Below are 7836 nucleotides of genomic sequence, written 5' to 3'. Positions count from 1 at the left end.
TTCTATTCTTCATTTTATTTATTTTTAAAGCATAAAAATTCAATATTAACAAGGTAAAGAATCAATTGCATAAGTTCACAGGGCTACAGAAGGATTCAGAGCACAAAATAGGAAAAAGGAGCTCACTGGCAAGAAAACGCCAGTAAGAGGCACAATTGGGAGTTAAACGCCCAAAAGGAGCATCTACTGGGCATTTAACGCCAGTAGAGATAGCCATCTGGGCGTTAAACACCAGAAAGAAGCAGCTTCAGGGCGTTTAACACCAGATTTACAGCATCCTGGGCGTTCAGAAAAACGCCCAGTGACAAAGGAGTTTCTGGCGTTTAACGCCAGCTGGAAACAACAGCTGGGCGTTAAATGCCCAGACCAAGCACCAATTGGGCGTTAAACGCCCAAAACATGCAGCAGTTGGGCGTTTAACGCCAGGATTGTGGGGAGTAGGCAATTTTGTCTCCAATTCAAATTTTTTCCATTTTTTATCTTAATTCATAAACCGTTTTTTTTATCCTCTTCAAATTATTTTCAAATCCTTTTCAAAACAAATCTATCTCTTTTCCTTCTACAATCTTTTCAACTCATCAATATCTTTTTCAAATCTTCACAACATCTTTTTCAAAACAAAGCTATCTTTTTCAAATATCTTTCATATTATTCATATCTTTTAAATTTTAAAGTGCATCATTTTCTTATCATATTTATCTTTTACAAATCATATCTTTTATTATATCTTCTTCAAAGTTTTCGAAAACCCACCCCCTCCCCTTTAAATCCTAGTTCGGCCTCCCCCCCACCTCCACAATTCGGACTTGGCTCTCCTTATATCCCTCTCATTTCTTTTCTTTTGCTTGAGGACAAGAAAACCTCTAAGTTTGGTGTGTTTATCCATGATCACTAAGCCAATACCCACTAAGATCATGGCTCCTAAGGGAAAATAAACCAACTCAAGAGGCAACAAAAAAGACAATATTCCAAAACCACTTTGGAATCAAGGGAAATTCTTAACCAAAGAACATTAAGACCATTACTACAAAATAATGGGTCTAAGGTCAGTGATCCCGGAAGTTAAATTCGATCTGAAAGAAGACGAATATCCAGAGATCCAAGAGCAAATCCGAAACAGGAGCTGGGAAGTCCTAGCTAATCCTGAAACAAAGGTGGGAAGAAACATGGTTCAGGAATTCTATGTAAATCTGTGGCAGACGAACAGGCAGAGAATGCGGGAACTGTATTCTATGACTATAGAACTCTGGTCAGAGGGAAGATTGTTCACACTCACCCTGACAAAATAAGGGAGATCTTCAAGCTGCCTTAACTGCAAGATGACCCAGACTACTTTAATAGTGGATGAGTACATCCCAGTTGAGCTACCAATCACCAAAAAGTCTTTGGAAGGACAACAAGTGCAGGACGAATCCATCAAGAAGAGAGCACAGGAGTTCCTCCCAGAAATCCCTCAAATTGAATACTGGGAGCGCCTAGAAGTATCTGTCACCAAGTTGTAAGAAGCTGTTGATCAACTGAAGGAAGAACAGCAAAATCAAAACAGTATGCTTTGCAAACTGCTTAGAGAACAAGAAGAGCAAGGGCGTGAACTGAAGGAATTGAAGCGCCAGAAGCTATCTCTTGAAGGGCCAAGCACTCCACAGACTAAAGAGGCATCCACCTCCCAAATTCAAGGTTGTTGAGTTCTAATCTTAGCCTTAACTCTGTGATAATTGTTCTTATTAGAAATTTACTTTAGAAGTTATATATTAGTAGCAGTAATTAGTATCTCTATTATTATTTTAACTCCAATTAAGCTATAATTTATTTTTCTCATCATCATCAAACATGAATAAAATAGCAGATTTTTATTATAAGGAGGCAATATTTTTTCGAGTTCTTAATAAGGAAAATTCTAATTATCTATATGTGGTGGCAATGCTTTTTGTCTTCTGAATGAATGCTTGAATAGTGCTTATTTTTTATATTTAATTTTATGAATGTTAAAATTGTTGGCTCCTGAAAGAATGATGAACAAGAGAAATGTTATTGATGATCTGAAAAATCATGAAATTGATTCTTGAAGCAAGAAAAAATAGCAAAAAAAAAAAGAGAGAGAGAAGGAGCAGTAGAAAAAGCCAATAGCCATTAAAAGCAAAAGGCAAGGGTAAAAAGGATCCAAGGCTTTGAGCATTAATGGATAGGAGGGCCTAAAAGGAATAAAATCCTGGCATAAGCGGCTAAACTAAGCTGTCCCTAACCATGTGCTTGTGGCGTGAAGGTGTCAAGTGAAAACTTGAGACTGAGCGGTTAAAGTCAAGGTCCAAAGCAAAAACAGAGTGTGCTTAAGAACTCTGGACACCTCTAATTGGGGACATCAGCAATGCTAAGTCACAATAAAAAAAAAGGTTCACCCAGTTATGTGTCTGTGGCATTTATGTACCCGGTGGTAATACTGGAAGACAAGGTGCTTAGGGCCACGGCCAAGACTCATAAAATAGCTGTGTTCAAAAATCAACATACCAAACTAGGAGAATCAATAATACTATCTGAATTCTGAGTTCCTATGGATGCTAATCATTCTGAATTTCAAAGGATAAAGTGAGATGCCAAAACTTTTCGCAAGCAAAAAGCTACTAGTCCCGCTTATTTGATTAGAATCTGAGATTCACTTAAAACTCTGAGATATTATTGCTTCTTGATTTCTCTTAATCCTTTTTTATTTGTCTAGTTGCTTGGGGACAAGCAACAGTTTAAGTTTGGTGTTGTGATGAGCGGATATTTTATACCCTTTTTAGGGTAATTTCATGTAGTTTTTAGTATGTTTTAGTTAGTTTTTAGTATATTTTTATTAATTTCTAGGCAAAATTCATATTTCTGGACTTTACTATGAGTTTTGTATTTTTCTGTGATTTCAGGTATTTTCTGGCAAAAATTGAGGGAGCTGAGCAAAAACCTGATTCAGGCTGAAAAAGGACTGCAGATGCTGTTGGATTCTGACTTTCGTGCACTCGAAATGGATTTTCTGGAGCTACAGGAGTCCAAATGGTGCGCTCTGAATTGCGTTGGAAAGTAGACATCCAGAGCTTTCCAGCAATATATAATAGTTCATACTTTGCTCATGGATAAATGATGTAAACTGGCATTCAACACCAGTTCCATGTTGCATTCTGGCGTTAAACGCCAGAAACAGGTTACAACTTGGAGTTAAACACCCAAAACAGGTTACAACCTGGCGTTTAACTCCAAAAATAGCCTAGGCACGTGTAAAGCTCAAGTCTCATCCCTAGCACACACCAAGTGGGCCCCAGATGTGGATTTTTGCACTATCTATCATAGCTTATTCATTTTTTGTAAACCTAGGTTACTAGTTTAGTATTTAAGCAACTTTTAGAGATTTATTTTGTACCTCATGACATTTCAAATCTGAACTGTATACTCTTTGATGGCATGAGTCTCTAAATTCCATTGTTGGGGGGTGAGGAGCTCTGCTGTGTCTCGATGAATTAATGCAATTATTTATGTTTTCTACTCAAACACGCTTGTTTCTATCTAAGATGTTCATTCGCACTTCAATATGATGGATGTGATGATCCGTGACATTCATCACCATTCTCAACCTATGAACGTGTGACTGACAACCACCTCCATTCTACCTTCGATTGAATGAGCATCTCTTAGATTCCTTAATCAGAATCTTCGTGGTATAAGCTAGAATCCATTGGCAGCATTCTTGAGAATCCGGAAAGTCTAAACCTTGTTTATGGTATTCCGAGTAGGATTCAGGAATTGAATGACTATGACGAGTCTCAAACTCACAAGGGTTGGGCGTAGTGACAGATGTAAAAGGATCAATGGATCCTATTCCAGCATGAGTGAGAACCGACAGATAATTAGCCGTGTGGTGACAACGCACCTGGACCATTTTCATTGAGAGGACAGATGGTAGCCATTGACAATGGTGATCCACCAACACACAGCTTGCCATAGGAGGAACCTTGCGTGCGTGAAGAAGAAGACAGGGGGAAAGCAGAGATTCCTAAGACAAAGCATCTCCAAAACTCCAACATATTCTCCATTACTGCATAACAAGTATTTAATTCATGCTCTTTTATTTTTTGCAATCCAAACTAATAATTATAATTGATTTCCTGACTAAGAAATACAAAATAACCATAGCTTTCTTCAAGCCGACAATCTCCATGGGATCGACCCTTACTCACGTAAGGTATTACTTGGACGACCCAGTGCACTTGCTGGTTAGTGGTACGAGTTGTGAAAAGTGTGACTTGCAATTCGTGCACCAATATCCAAACACCAAAATCCAGATCCTACTCAAGTGTGAGAAGGGATTTCTAGCATGGTTTCATGTTTCCTTTTCCAAGGTTCCCATGAAACCCATTTTGCATTCAATCTCTTTTCCAAGATAATGGAACACTAGGCATGAAGAACAAAATTCCTTCTAGCAAATCAAAGAGAAGATGAAGAGAAAAAGAAATTCACTATCAGTAATCCATCAAGTACAATAGAGCTCCCTCTCTCAACGAGGGGAATTTAGCTACTCATAGCTCAAATAAAAGTACTCAAGATGGAGAAGATGATGAAGTGAAAAGTAAATCTAAAAAGCTCTATTCCATAACTTAGCTTCCTAACTGCTTAACCCCCTTTCTCAGTACTTTATTTGGGGTTATTTATACTACTCCTAGCTCTAAAAATAAAGGAACTCAAAAAGTGAAAAGAAAAATACAATTTGGAGGGAAAAGAAACTCAATAAACCTCCGTCGAACATCCTCAAGCCAATGGACAGGCCGAAGCTGCCAACAAAGTCATATTGGTTGGGTTAAAATGGAGATTACAAGACGCAAAGGGAGCTTGGGCTGAAGAGCTTCCACAAGTCCTATGGGCATATCAAACGACGCCACATTCCACCACAAAGGAATCACCCTTCCGATTAGCATACGGAACGGAAGCAATGATCCCAGTAGAGATCGAGGAAGGGTCACCTAGAGTCGTTCATTACAATGAGGAAGCCAACTCCCAACTTCAAAGGGAAGAGCTCGACCTACTTCCTGAAATCCAAGAAATAGCTCGGATTAGGGAAGAAGCACTAAAACGTCGAATGGCTTCTAGATATAATTGAAAGGTAGTGCGAAGAGGTTTCGCTGAGAATGATCTCATCCTAATCCGAAATAATATTGGAACAACTCGACCCAGAGAAGGAAAGCTGGCAGCAAACTGGAAAGGACCCTACCGAGTCATAGAAGTACTTGGGAAGGGCTACTACAGACTGTTCGAACTCGATGGACGACAGCTTCCCAGATCATGGCACGCCTACAACCTAAGAAGGTACTATAGCTAGAGAAGGTAAAAGATCTCATCATAGGATGCACTCTTTTTCCTAAAAAGGTTTTTTAATGAGGCACCAAGTTGAGATTCAGAAATTATCTGACTTAAAGGGATGAAAAACTCCCGCATGTATATATTTGCACTTTTTTTTTGAATAAAATATATTTTAGATATTCTACAAATTCTCAAGATGCATTAATCTGAAGCATTCATCATCCGATTATAAAGCAACAAATCGGCAGAAAGTGAAAAACAGATTCACTGCACGATCACGATAAAGACCAATAGAGATGAAAACGTGATTCATCTAAAGGTCGACTAAACAAAGATAGAAACCACCTTCTACAAATCGGCAAAGATGAACACAGAATAATGCAAGAAGTTATCGAAAGTGATCCGGAAAAAGAACCTGATGATGAACGATTTCTCTTGTTCGGTTTAGAATTTCCTCAAATGAATGAAATCTTGTTGTAAAGTATAGTTTCCAAACCAATCAAGAGTGCTCTCATGCAAAAATTTAGGTTGTCACTAGTAACAAACCCCAAATGAATTTATAACCGGAGTATTTAGACTCCGGGTCGTCTCCCTAGGAACCAACGGAGTGCATGCGTATTGACTATAGAGGAAAAAAAAAGGGGGTTTTGGTTGATGATCGACAAGGAATTTAATTGTGCATGGAAAGTAAATCAAGCAAACAATTAAAAGAAGCAATTAAGAAAGAGAGACATTCATGGCATTGAATTGAGATCTTAGGCTTTCTATCCTAGTCATGCATGATTAATTTATCTTGTTTAGTTAACTCACACTCTCAATTGCAAGAAATGTAAAATCACAATCCAAATCAACATCAATTAAAGAAACATCAACATTAAATTGCATTAAATGTAAACAAATCCAATATGAGTTCATCATCACAAAAGAGAGCTAAAGGGAAGGTTAACATAAAAACTAATAGAATTATGATTTAGAAAAGAGAAATTATAGAAGAAACTAAATAAGATCAAGTAATTAAACATGAAAATAAAATAATCTAACCTAATCCTAACCTAATTCTAGAGAGAAGAGAGAGCTTCTCTCTCTAGAAACTAACTAAAGGCTCATGTTGGCTAAAACTAATTGCTCTCCCTTTGCTTGGACTTCAATTCTGCATGAAATACACTCAGAAACAAGTTGGATTTGGGCCTGGGCAGCTTAGAAATCGTCCCCAGCGTTTTGCCATTAAGTGGGCCAAGTAAGAGTATCGGCGCGCGCGCGCCATGTGCGCGTGCGCATCGCTGGCAAATTCCCAATCTGCGCGGAAGTGGTATGTGCGCGGGCGCGTCCTTGTGAAAAACCACTTCTGCGCGTGGGCGCCTTGTACGCGTGCACGTCCGTTGATACATTCCAAATCTTTGTTTCTTCATGCATTCTCCTCTTTGTATGCTTTTCTTCTCATTTCTTCCATCCAATACATGCCTTATGCACCTGAAATTACTTAACAAACACATCAAGGCATCAAATGGAATTAAAGTGGATCTAAAATCACCAAATTAGGGCCTAAAAAGCATGTTTTTACATTTAAGCATAATTCAAGGGAGAATTACAAAACCATGCTATTCTATTGAATAAATGTGGGAAAAAGTGGATAAATCCCCCAAAATAAGCACAAAATAAACCACGAAATCGGAGTTTATCAAATCTCCCCACGCTTAAACCAAGCATGTCCTCATGCTAAAATTAAGAAGGAAGCAAAGGGTATCACATTTATTCAATGCAAACTACTAACTAAATGCAATCTATCTATGTGCAAGTTATCTACATGAATGCAATGGCTCAGTCAAAACAAGTTAATTTCCCAGAGTACACATATAAGCACAAGGACTAGGGTATTAGCAATCAAGCAAACCACAATTGGATTGAATCATCGAAAGAGTTTACAAACTTGCAAGAGCAGATTATTAAGGGTGGAAACATGTAATTGAGCGATCGAACCCTCACTGGATATGTATCCCCTCTAGGCACTCAAGTGTATAGGGTTGATTTACTCAATTCTCCCCTAATCATGCTTTCCAAGATTTGTTTTTCATCTAACAATCAACAATCAAATCATGCATGCATACAAATATCATGAGGGCTTTCCCATAGGTTGTAATGGGGCTAGGGTAAAGGTAGGATGCATATGGTCAAGTGAGCTAGAAATTCGAATCTTTGATTAACTTAAATTTTCCACCTAACCTATGACAACCTATACAATTCTAAACAAACCTAACCACCCATTCTTCACTTTTTCACACACTCATGTATTCTCTTTTTGATCATCACAGATGTGCATTGGCTCTTATTGAACTTCAACTTGGGGCATTTTGTCCCCTTTTTATTACAAATTATATATATATATATATATATATATTTAATTTTTTTTAAAGAATATATATATATAAGTACCAATGCATATGGTTTGACATTTGATTAATACATGAGTATGTACCCAATTCCCAAGATTTTTCAACAAAAATACAAGCACACTTT

Source organism: Arachis ipaensis, chromosome B04, assembly GCF_000816755.2.
Source record: "Arachis ipaensis cultivar K30076 chromosome B04, Araip1.1, whole genome shotgun sequence".
NCBI classification, from domain to species: domain Eukaryota; kingdom Viridiplantae; phylum Streptophyta; class Magnoliopsida; order Fabales; family Fabaceae; genus Arachis; species Arachis ipaensis.
The sequence above is the reverse complement of the archived record's forward strand: the minus strand, read 5'-3'. Positions refer to the sequence as shown.